Below are 10,771 nucleotides of genomic sequence, written 5' to 3'. Positions count from 1 at the left end.
TAATCCCAGCACTTGGGAGGCAGAGGCAGGTGGATTTCTGAGTCTGAGGCCAGCCTGGTCTACAGAGTAAGTTCCAGGACAGCCAGGGCTACACAGAGAAACCTTGTCTTGAAAAAAATAAAACCAAAATAAAAACAAAACAAACAAACAAAAAAAAAAACCCCACTCATCTCAGAAAATAAGCTAATGCTGCAATCTTCATGGTTCCCCAAAGTAGGGAGCTGAGAATTTGCTCCCTAATGCAGCAGTGTCTGGAGGTGGGGCCTAATGGGAGGTCTTGGGTCTTGTGGATTCCATACCCATGAACTGATTCATGACATTACAGGGGTGTGGGGGTTGCTCTTCAGCTGTCTGACCTGTTGATGCACAACATCCCTCCCATCTAGAGAATGCAATATTGAAAGGCCTATGCCACAGTCAGAGGCCAGACCCTGACAAAACATTGACATGTTGGTCTTGGATTCCCCAGATACCAGAACTGTTCAAAAATAAATTTGCATTTCTATGAATTAACCAGTCTCAGGGATTCTATGATAGCAGAACAAAATAAATGAGAACAGATATCAAATTTAGGATGGCTCTTCACTTCGGAAGGATGTCAATTCCTTAAGAGAAAGGCTGCCAAGGATAAGAATGTAACAAACAGGCATTCACGTTGTGGCAGTGTTAGCCTTTAATTTGGGCAGAAGCAGTACACTAATTAGAAGCATTCTTGGATAAGAAACATGCATTTCTAGTCCTAAATTGTTGTTGGTTTTTTTTTTTTTTCATTTGAGGAGAATGCTATCCTTTCCACATGGTTACAGGTGGTGGCTTTCATGGAGAGTCTTGTCCCTTGGTGTCCTGTCTCCAAAGACAGCCCTATGGGCAGTGAAAGGTAGTAGGCCAAGGACCAGAAGCACTCAGACATTTTTCTGATTCACATCTCCTCACCACGGCCATCCTTACTAACCTCTCTGGGGTGATTTGACTTGACTCGATTGCTGGAAGTTTTTTCTCCAGAACAGGAAGTCATCAGGGAAGTGCTGACTTCAAGGAAAGCAGGGATAAGGAAAGGATGTTTACCCAGTCGAGGAGGAAGCCAGAGTGCAAGGGGAAGGGGGCCTCTGGTTTCTCTGGCCAACTGATGCTGCCACACACACTTCCTGTCTCTTTCTTGGAACCAGTAATTGACTCAAAACATAAAATGGGGATAAGAAATACCATAATTATGTTTCCCATTATCAGTTGCGATCAACTTCCAAAAGTTCTTCACCAACGGACATCCCTCAACCTTAGAAGATATTTTCATAAGACTCAGAGGTACATAAATGCTGAATACTTCATTCTCTACTAGCCGTAATATTATCCTTCAACATATAGACAGCCCTAGATTAAGATACCTCAAAATACAGCATGAAAATTAAAAGTACCAATGAGCGCATTAAAAATCAGTACCCCTCAACGCAGAGGCAACGTGCAAAGAACTTCCATGGACTTCCTAGGAGGAAGTGATCTTCCCCTATGTCCGATTGTCCAAGTGGCAAGGGCAGCATGGAGCGTTCTCCCACCTGTACTGACAGACATGCCAGTCTCTGAAGACTCACTTGACAGCTAGTGAAGAGGCCAAACCCATGTCTGTTTCTCTGGAGTGGAGGTTGGGTCACTCACATCCATCCAGCATGCAATGACCCCCCCCCTTTCTCTTGACAATAACAGCGGTTTAACTGATGAGATAGAGAGATGGAGCCTATAACCCCACACACCAATGTTATCATTCTAATACAGATAAAGCCTTTTCTCTTGAACTCACTCACCTTTGCTTCATTGCCAGTCCGATGACAAACAATCCCAACTCTGACCTCTGAGCATCGGTTGTATCAGCACATGTGTCCTTAGCTCAGTGCCTATGTGTTCCTAGGATGCTTCTGCTTAGAGAGTGTTTATTAGCATTCCATCTCTGAAAACTGATATCCAGATATGCACTGAAATTCAATGCATTGAACCTTGCCAATTCAGTTGCCTTTCTGTTCTGCTTTTTCTGTAACACGCTTTCCACGGGCTGCCCTGCCCTTCTCATTTTGCCTTATCAGCCCATCTCTGCTTTTAACTTCTCCTCCACTGTGATCTGTGTGTGTGTACTTTCTCTTGCTCATCTCGGTTTAGTGAGTGTTCCTCCTTCAAGCAGTATCTCTGATGCAAAGACTTCCTGACTGGTTTGAAGTGGGGGCCTAAAGCATCCGCTTCTCATAAATGGAAATCATATCTTATTCATTTTATGGAAATAGTAGGAACATGGCCTTTCCTTTTTTAAAAAAGATTTATTTTACTTATTTCATGTTTGTGAGTACACTGTCACTGTGCTGTCTTCAGACACATCAGAAGAGAGCATCAGACCCCTTTACAGATGATTGTGAGCCACCATGTGGTTGCTGGAAATTGAGCTCAGAACCTCTGGAAGAGCAGTCAGTTCTCTTAACTACTGAGCCATCTCCCCTGCCCTGAACATGGCCTTTCTACAGGAAGGAACTATTCTCTTATGCTGTTCACTAAGGCTAGCTAGCCAGCTTATGCAGATGTATGAACTCCAGAGTCAATGAGAGACCCTGTCTCAAAACCCAAAATGGTGCACATACACATGAACACTTACACATGCATGTGCCACCCACACAATAATAATGAAAACACTGGAAGATGGAAATATCTCTCATAATAAACATAATAAACAGAATCAACAGAAGTGATACTGTTAAAATGGTCATATTATTTGATGCTATCTACAAACTTAATGCCATCTCCATCAAAATTCAAATGACATTCTTCATAAAAATAGAAAGTATTTATCCTGACATTCATATGGGAAAACAAGACCCAAAATAGTCAAAGAAATACTGAACAAACGCCACACTGAAGGAATAACACCTGACTTCTAACTATAGAACTTCAGTGACAAAATGGCGTGGGAATGCAAGGGCTCCCTTGCTACATCTATGTGCTTCTTGCTAAAGGTGCCAAATGTAAACTTGAAAAGAATACAAACTCTTCAACAATTGGCACTGGGAACTCTGGAGAGTCAGACACTGAAGAATAAAACCACATGCCAGTCTCTCAGGATATGCAAACTGGGCTCAAAGGTGATCATGACCGTAATGTAAGACCTGAAACTCTGAAACAACCAGAGGAAACATAGGGCAACGCATCAAGAGCTGGACACTGACAAAGACTTCCTGAAGAGTACTTCAGCAGCTCTAGCAGTAAAAGCAAACGTTGACCAGTGGGGTTGATAAATTATAAAGCTCCGGCACAGCAAAGGAAACAACCAGCAGAGTCTAAAGGCAGCCTGTGGAATGGGAGCCATCCTGTCTGCTGTTTATCCAACATAGGATTACCCAAACTTTAAGAACGTAAAAAGCTAAGCACTGGTGATGATAGAAGTGGCTCTTGCCATAAAGGAACAAAAGAAATGGTTTATACAGGAGCAAAGTACTAGCGACCGTGGTCCAGGCGACTGTGGTTCCGGAACTCTGATTAGCTCTCCAAAAGACATGTTCCAGTGATGTGGCATTTTCATGGCCTTCTGATAGTAACGGAACAAAGAAAGTTGTAAATTAACACATGTTTCAAATATACCAGTGGATACACTCCACAGACACATTATAGCAGAGCAGGGGAAACTGCTAAAGACCTTAGAGGCTGAAAACATTCTTGGCCCTTTGATTGGTGGAAATTAGGGGTCTACTTGTGCATTCCAAAGAATCCACCCAAAAGTCACCAAGTCATTGTCTCTCTATTGCTATGATCAGTACCATGATGGAAAACAATTTGGTGAGGGAAGACTTTGTTTCATCTTACATCTTATATTCCCTCTTGAAAGGAAGCCAGGGCAAAAAGAACCTAGACGGAGAGACTGAAGCAGAGACCATGGAAGAGTACTGCTCACTGGTTGGCTCTACCTGGCTGGCTCAGCTACCTCTCTCATACAGCCCAGAGCCATCATTCCAAGAGTGGCACCACCCACAGCAGGCTTGGCCCCTCCCACATTAATGACCAATCAAGAAAATGCTACCACACACTTGCCTACAGGCCAAATTAATAAAGGCATTTTCTCATGTGAGGTTTTGTCTTCCCAGATAATCCCTGCTTTGTCATTGACAAAATCTAACCAGCATAGGTTATTAAATGAAAATCACCATATCAAGCCTGGGATACATTCCCATGAGTTACTGGTCAGGGAGGCCCCAGAGGTCTGCTAAAAACAGTGCTCTCTATTGCCAAAGCCCTTGCCTTTGGTTTCACACCATAACTACATGGTAAGACCCTGTTGTTGAAGATACCACACAATTTGACTATAGGATATAGGGAAATCAATCTCAAACCAACTAGACCACTTCCTCCCTGCTGGCTAGCTTTCACAGTGCTGGAAGATGCTGTACAAGCTGCTGGGAAAGAGCAGCTTACCCTTCACTGGAACCTGCAGGCTACAATAACTAACCTATCAGGCAAGCTGTGCCCACCCAGTGCAATAATGGCATAGCTGTTATGGGGATCACTAACATGTTTCTTATTGGACATGGAGCTTGCTTCACAGGAGGGAATTTCACATCTGGTACTGAAATTCTGGTCAAAAGCCCATGGCCAGGAGAAGCATAGACACTAGAGCAGAACCTGCTATTGATATTTTGCTAAGTGATCTTGCTGTCAAATTGCCTTCTAAATATTTGTGTTTATACTCATGGACCTGGGCTGTTTCTCAGTGTTGGTCTTCTTTCTGCAGGGTTGGGGTCAATGGAGAGATGGGAGAATGTGTGACTGGGTACTCATCTCTAAGTGGACATCTGTATCCACCCATCACCACCAAGGCTCAGGGGAACATAGCAGAAGAGGAAGCAGGAAGAACGTAAGAGTCGGAGGCTGGGGAAGAGAGCTGTGCGATGCTGTCTTCTGAACATGAGCTCACAGCAGCTGAGGTTATCTGCACAAACCCTATACAGGATCAAGCTCTTCTGAACTCCAGTGTAGACTGAGTAAGGGATCTTCATTACCTACCCCGTGAGGAGGCAGCATGGGCTGGAAGAGGGAGAATCACTCCTTTCTGGAGGTGTGGCCACTGACAGGATTTCCATTCCAGTGAAAGGCTCCACACCACACACTATGTAGTACACCAGGCTGGTCTCGAACTCACAGAGCTCTGGCTGCCTCTGCCTCCCAAGTGCTGGGATTATAAGTATACACCACCATGGCCAGCTCTAAGTTTAAATCTTGGATGTCCCTCCAAGGCCAAGTGAAGAAGACTTGGTGCCCTGCCTGTGGCACTATTGGTAGTCTTAAAATCCTTAGGAGGTGGAAGGTAGAGAAGAGCATCATGGGATGTTCTCTAAGGAGTGCTGGGACTTAGCCTGTGCTGTCTTGCTTCCTTGATACCATGGAGTAGCTTTCCCCACATGCTGCCACCACAGTCTGCTGCCTTGTCACAAGCCAACCAAAGCAACTGGCTTCCAAAACTGTCAAAGCTTTACTCTTTATGCTTGCTATCTATATTATTTGTTATGGTAACAGAAAGTTAGCACAGTAATTTCCTCTAATTCCTGAACGCTAGGGTTGCTGGGTTCACCAATCTTTTGCTATGGCATATTTTATGTGTACTTATGATCATAGACCACAACTCTGTAGTTTATGTAATTTCACAGGTGATTAAAAGTTCCTTGTGGGTACCATTGTTCATGAATATGCAGTATCTTGTGCTGCCATGTAATGTTATAATTCTAATGTTCCATTATAGAATAGCTCATTTCCAGCTTCTGCCTCCTAAATTACACTATTAAATACCGAGATAATCTTCTTACGGTTAGGATTATTCTCTTTCTGTGCAGTCTCAAGAATTTAATTATTAGATAAAATATTCGTTTTTCATGTCTCTGATAAAACTTTGACTAATTTACTTTCAAAGAGTTGTAAATTGCTGGGCGGTGGTGGCACACGCCTTTAATCCCAACACTTGGGAGGCAGAGGCAGGTGGATTTCTGAGTTCGAGACCAGCCTGGTCTACAGAGTGAGTTCCAGGATAGCCAAGGTTACACAGAGAAACCCTGTCTCGAAAAAAAAAAGAAAAAGAGAAAAAATACGTGTCTTTGTTGTTTCAATCTTTACTTCTTAAGAAAGGTATTTCCTCAGTGCACAGTCCAGTTGCTCTCTCCTCTGTGTGTCTTGCCTCCTCCTACCCTTGCCTGCGAGGCAGTTTATTATCATGTGCTTGGACTTATTATCATGTGTTTGGACTTATTATCATGTGTTTGGCCTCTTCATATGTTAGGGACATGAACTTGTCACACTTATTGCAAATAACTTCAAGTTTACTGGCTGTCTTGTAATTGCAGACAGTTTTTAAGTATTTATTATTTTTGACAGCCTCATACATACATGGGATATTTACATTCTCTGTACTCCCTCTATTCTACCTCCAACTGCTCGGGTGTGCTCCTCTCTCAAGTTCATAACCTTGTCTTCTATAATTAATCTCTCTCTCACTCTCTCACACATACAGACACATAAAAAGAGAGATGCATGCACACAGACAGACCGACAGATGAACAGAGAGATGACCCTCTGAGTCATTTAGTGTTATGTAAGAGAATCTCTTATAAGCATCATCTGTCAATAAAAAGGCCTATGGCCAATGAGCTGAGGCAGGAAGTAGGACACTGACAGGAAGACAGAGGATTCTGGGAAATAGTATATAAAAAAAGAGATTCAAGAGCGCCATGAAAAGACATAAACTAGCTGGCATCTGAACTCAGGATAGAATAAAGAGATTCGGAGAGAGATGCTAAGTGAGATGCTGTGGAGACTCAAAGAAAGAAGCTGTCGGGGACTAAAGGAGAGGTAATTACCCAAATGGAAGACATAGAATAGTTTGAATGGGATAAATAAGTTACGAGTTAGCCAGGGAATGAGCCAAAGTTTATGGCCTAGGCACTTAATAGCAAATAATTAGTCTCAGAGTCGTCATTCCAGGAGTAGGACTGGGGGAAAAAAAACTTTACAGAGTTGCACTTATGCACACATGTTTAGGGCTGGCCACTGGGTCTGCATAGCCTCTGCAGAAGCTGTCCCTGGACGAGACTCAGACTCGTTTACCTTCTCTCAGCAGCCACTGGTTGCCAGGAGCTCTTTACCGGAGGGGGGGGGCGGGGCCTGAGCCTTGCAGTATGTCCATAGGTGTCATCACTATGTGGGTCTTGTCTGGCCAGTTTTTAACGGCAAGAAAGCTACTTTTTTTTTTTTTTAATTTTGTAGTCATATCTATCTTTTTCTTTGGGGGCCGCTAATCAGATATCCTGCATACCAGTTATTTACAATATGAGTCGTACGTAACCTTAGCAAAATTGCAGTTATGAAGTAGCAATGAAAACCATGCTATGCTTAGGGGTCACCACAGCACGAGGAACTGGATTAAAGAGATCCTCTGCCTCCTGAATGCTGGGAGTAAAGGTGTGGACTACCACACATAGCAAACTTTTTTTTTTTTTGTGGAAACAGAGTCTCATGTAGCCCGGGTTGGCTCAGATTTTGTATTTTCCGTGTTTGAGAACCTTTAACTTCCATCCCTCCTGTATCCATTTCCCTTGTGCCAACCTCACTGGTGATTATTTTACGAGTGCTGGGACTTGAACCCAGCACTTCCTGTGTGTTAGGCAAGCACTTTGCTAACTGAGCTACATCCCCAGCCCTATTGCAAATTACTTTTCTGAACTACTCGCACATTTGTTCAGGCACTTCTAAGAAGAAGGCTGTAGTACATGGATTTCATAAGCTCCCCAGATTGTAGATTCTAATTCAGAGCAATCTACTCTAACGCGGCTGCTTGATCTTAGGTCTGGAGTAAGGCTAGCCGTTTACCCCACTATCCCACCCATCAGGAACTTTTGCTTTCTTTCTTTTCAGAAAATCTCTAGCTCCATGGCCCTGGCTAACCTGGAACTCCAGTGTAAATCAGCATTACCCTTCCCGCGCACCAGCTTTAATGCGGCCACATTTACACTGCCTCCACTCCATTTCCAATTCGCACCAGCTTTAATGCGAACACATTTACACTGCCTCCACTCCATTTCCAATTCGCGCCAGCTTTATTGTGGACACGTTTACACTGCCTCCACTCCATTTCCAATTCGCTTTCTCTGTGGTAAGGGAGATATATTTTATTTTTAATTCTTATTTTTATATTTTATGCAATGTTTAGTTTAAAACATTTTGTTGTTTTCTTAAATAAAGAGTCCTTAACATTGACTCAGCCTCGTTCAGCTGGTATAAACAAGCTCCTTCTGTAAGGCACTCCCTGTACTTTCCTTATATCATACTACAAGGAACCCAGGGCCTCAGAACTTGTCCAGTTGAACGACGGCTAAGACATTTCCTCATATTTCCTGTTAGCAGCCAGACTCCCTGTCATAAGACAAACTCAGTGACTCATTTCCCAAGGCAGGAATTTTTCCACAAGACCATGAACATTCAGGCAAAAGGTCCTGTGAACAACCTGTGCCCCAAATGTCTCAGAGCCAGCAGGGCAATGGGCATCGGGATTCTTCCTCTCTTCTACATGGGCTCTGGGTCTGAATCCTCCTTAGACTGTCCAAGACCTGCGGCTTTGAACATGTTAGCTTCTCTTACACTCAGCTTTCCTTTTTTTTTTTTTTCCTTGGTTTTTCCAGACAGGGTTTCTCTGTGTAGCCCTGGCTGTCCTGGAACTCACTCTGTAGACCAGGCTGGCCTCGAACTCAGAAATCCACCTGCCTCTGCCTCCCAAGCGCTGGGATTAAAGGCGTGAGCCACCACCGCCCGGCACACTCAGCTTTCATACAGATCAACTTGGTCAGTGATATTTTATAAATTGACATGATGATTAAACAAAATAATACCTTTTAGTTACTTCAATAATGTTATTGTTATTTTTTTCATTGTCATATGTCTGGCACATATTAGATGCTGAATAAATATTTGCTGAATGAATAAATAAATGGCTTCTGTAAAGCTGGTGATGAAATGGAAAGTTTCACAGGGGTTTCTAAGCTGGGTAATTTAACACTAATAAATGACAGTTTTTTATTTTATCCCGTGACAGCCTAATAATAGTGCCTTTGTTGCTTCATTAACAGATATTTTTGCATAACTAGACCTCAGTAGACCTCAGGCTTGTCCCTGGCCACAGGCACAGAACAATTCCTGGCTCTATGTCTTTGAATGCAAATAAGAAACTCAGCCCAAGCTCAAAAGAGAAATTGTGTAAAAATCTAGGAACTGTGTGTCAAAGGACTCGTGAGGAGAAACATCAGAAGCCTTCAGAAATCAAAGAGAACACCTCTAACTCCTCTATCCTCCCTTCCCCTTCTCTCCCCGTCCCCCCCCCATTCCTCCTCCCATCATTTGTTTCTCTGTAGCTAAGCTTCTTTTTCCCATACTGCATGGTAGAAGAAAGCTACCCGGGAGTTTCAAGTCTGCATAGTGTGCTCTGATCCACACTCATGGAAGAATCTGGCTGATCCAGTCTGTCTGGAGAAGCAATAGCAGATTTCTACACTGGGCAATTCATAATGGCACACAACTATAATTCCCATGCTTGGGAGACTTAGACAAGAAGATCTCAAGGTGGAGGCCAATGTAGGTTATAGATCAAACTGTTTCAAAACATTCTTTTATTAGCTTAAATTTCTGGAGAAGGGGGAACTCTAAGGTTAAGACAGCAGTGTGTGGCCAAGCCCTTCTTGCTGACCAATAACCCATAGCAGAAGCTGTCACATGGCAGCTTTTTTTCCACAAAAGTGGAAAAAGCAGAATGGCCTCCCTAGGTGAACGTGTTAATCATTTCTTTAGAACAGGAACCAGTTAATGACTTTGCCTCTTAGCTATTTTTCACAGTGACAACTAGGGGCTGGGAGAGCACATTGAAACCTACTTCAAGTCCCCACTTGAGGCCATTCAAAGGCTTTCAGGAGAAAGAAATCATAGTGCATCCCAAGGGTACCGGAAGAGCAGTGCTAGGAGGCTGCCCCCAGGAGGCTGAGGGAGATATGACAGCATCTAGCAGTTTCTGCACATCACAGCCCTGACCCTGACCCTGACCACGGACTGAACCACAGTCACCTGTTTAAAGTTTTCCTTTTAGAATTTCATAAGTGCATATACTTTGTTTCAATCAAATCTACCCCCAGTCCATCCTGTCTAACTTCTCCCCTGTACCCGCCATCATTTTTGTCTCCCAACTTCCTATGCTGTAGTAAAACCCACTGGGATCTCTTACTGCGTCCTACATGTGCAGGAGTGTTGGCTCGTCTGCTGAAGCATGACTAGTGTCTCATTCTTGGTCTTCTCACCTTTGAAGAAAAGCCCATCAGCTATCCGTTGCCAACAATGTCTCAGCTACGGGTGGAACTTCATGTGTCTCTGCCCAGCCACTGCAGAGAAATAAACCTTTCATTCCACCGACTAATTTTTTGGGAAGAATACACAGTTAATAAGGTGAAGAAGGCCAAGCATGGTGACACACATCTTTAGTTCCAGCACTTGGGAGGCAGGGATAGGCAGGTCTCTCATTCTGAGGCCAGCTTGATCTACAAGAGTAAGTTCCAGGACAGTCGAGGCTACAGAGAATCCTTGTCTCAGAGAAACAAAACAGAACAAAATAACAACAACAAACAACCACAACCAAGTATTTTTATATAGTAAATTTTGTCCAAAAACATGTTTATTTACAGAAAAATCCTCAATTGGGGGGAGAGATTAAAAAGCTGAAACTTGTAAA

This window comes from Mastomys coucha, unplaced genomic scaffold (assembly GCF_008632895.1).
Source record: "Mastomys coucha isolate ucsf_1 unplaced genomic scaffold, UCSF_Mcou_1 pScaffold12, whole genome shotgun sequence".
NCBI classification, from domain to species: domain Eukaryota; kingdom Metazoa; phylum Chordata; class Mammalia; order Rodentia; family Muridae; genus Mastomys; species Mastomys coucha.
Note: the sequence above shows the minus strand (reverse complement) of the source record.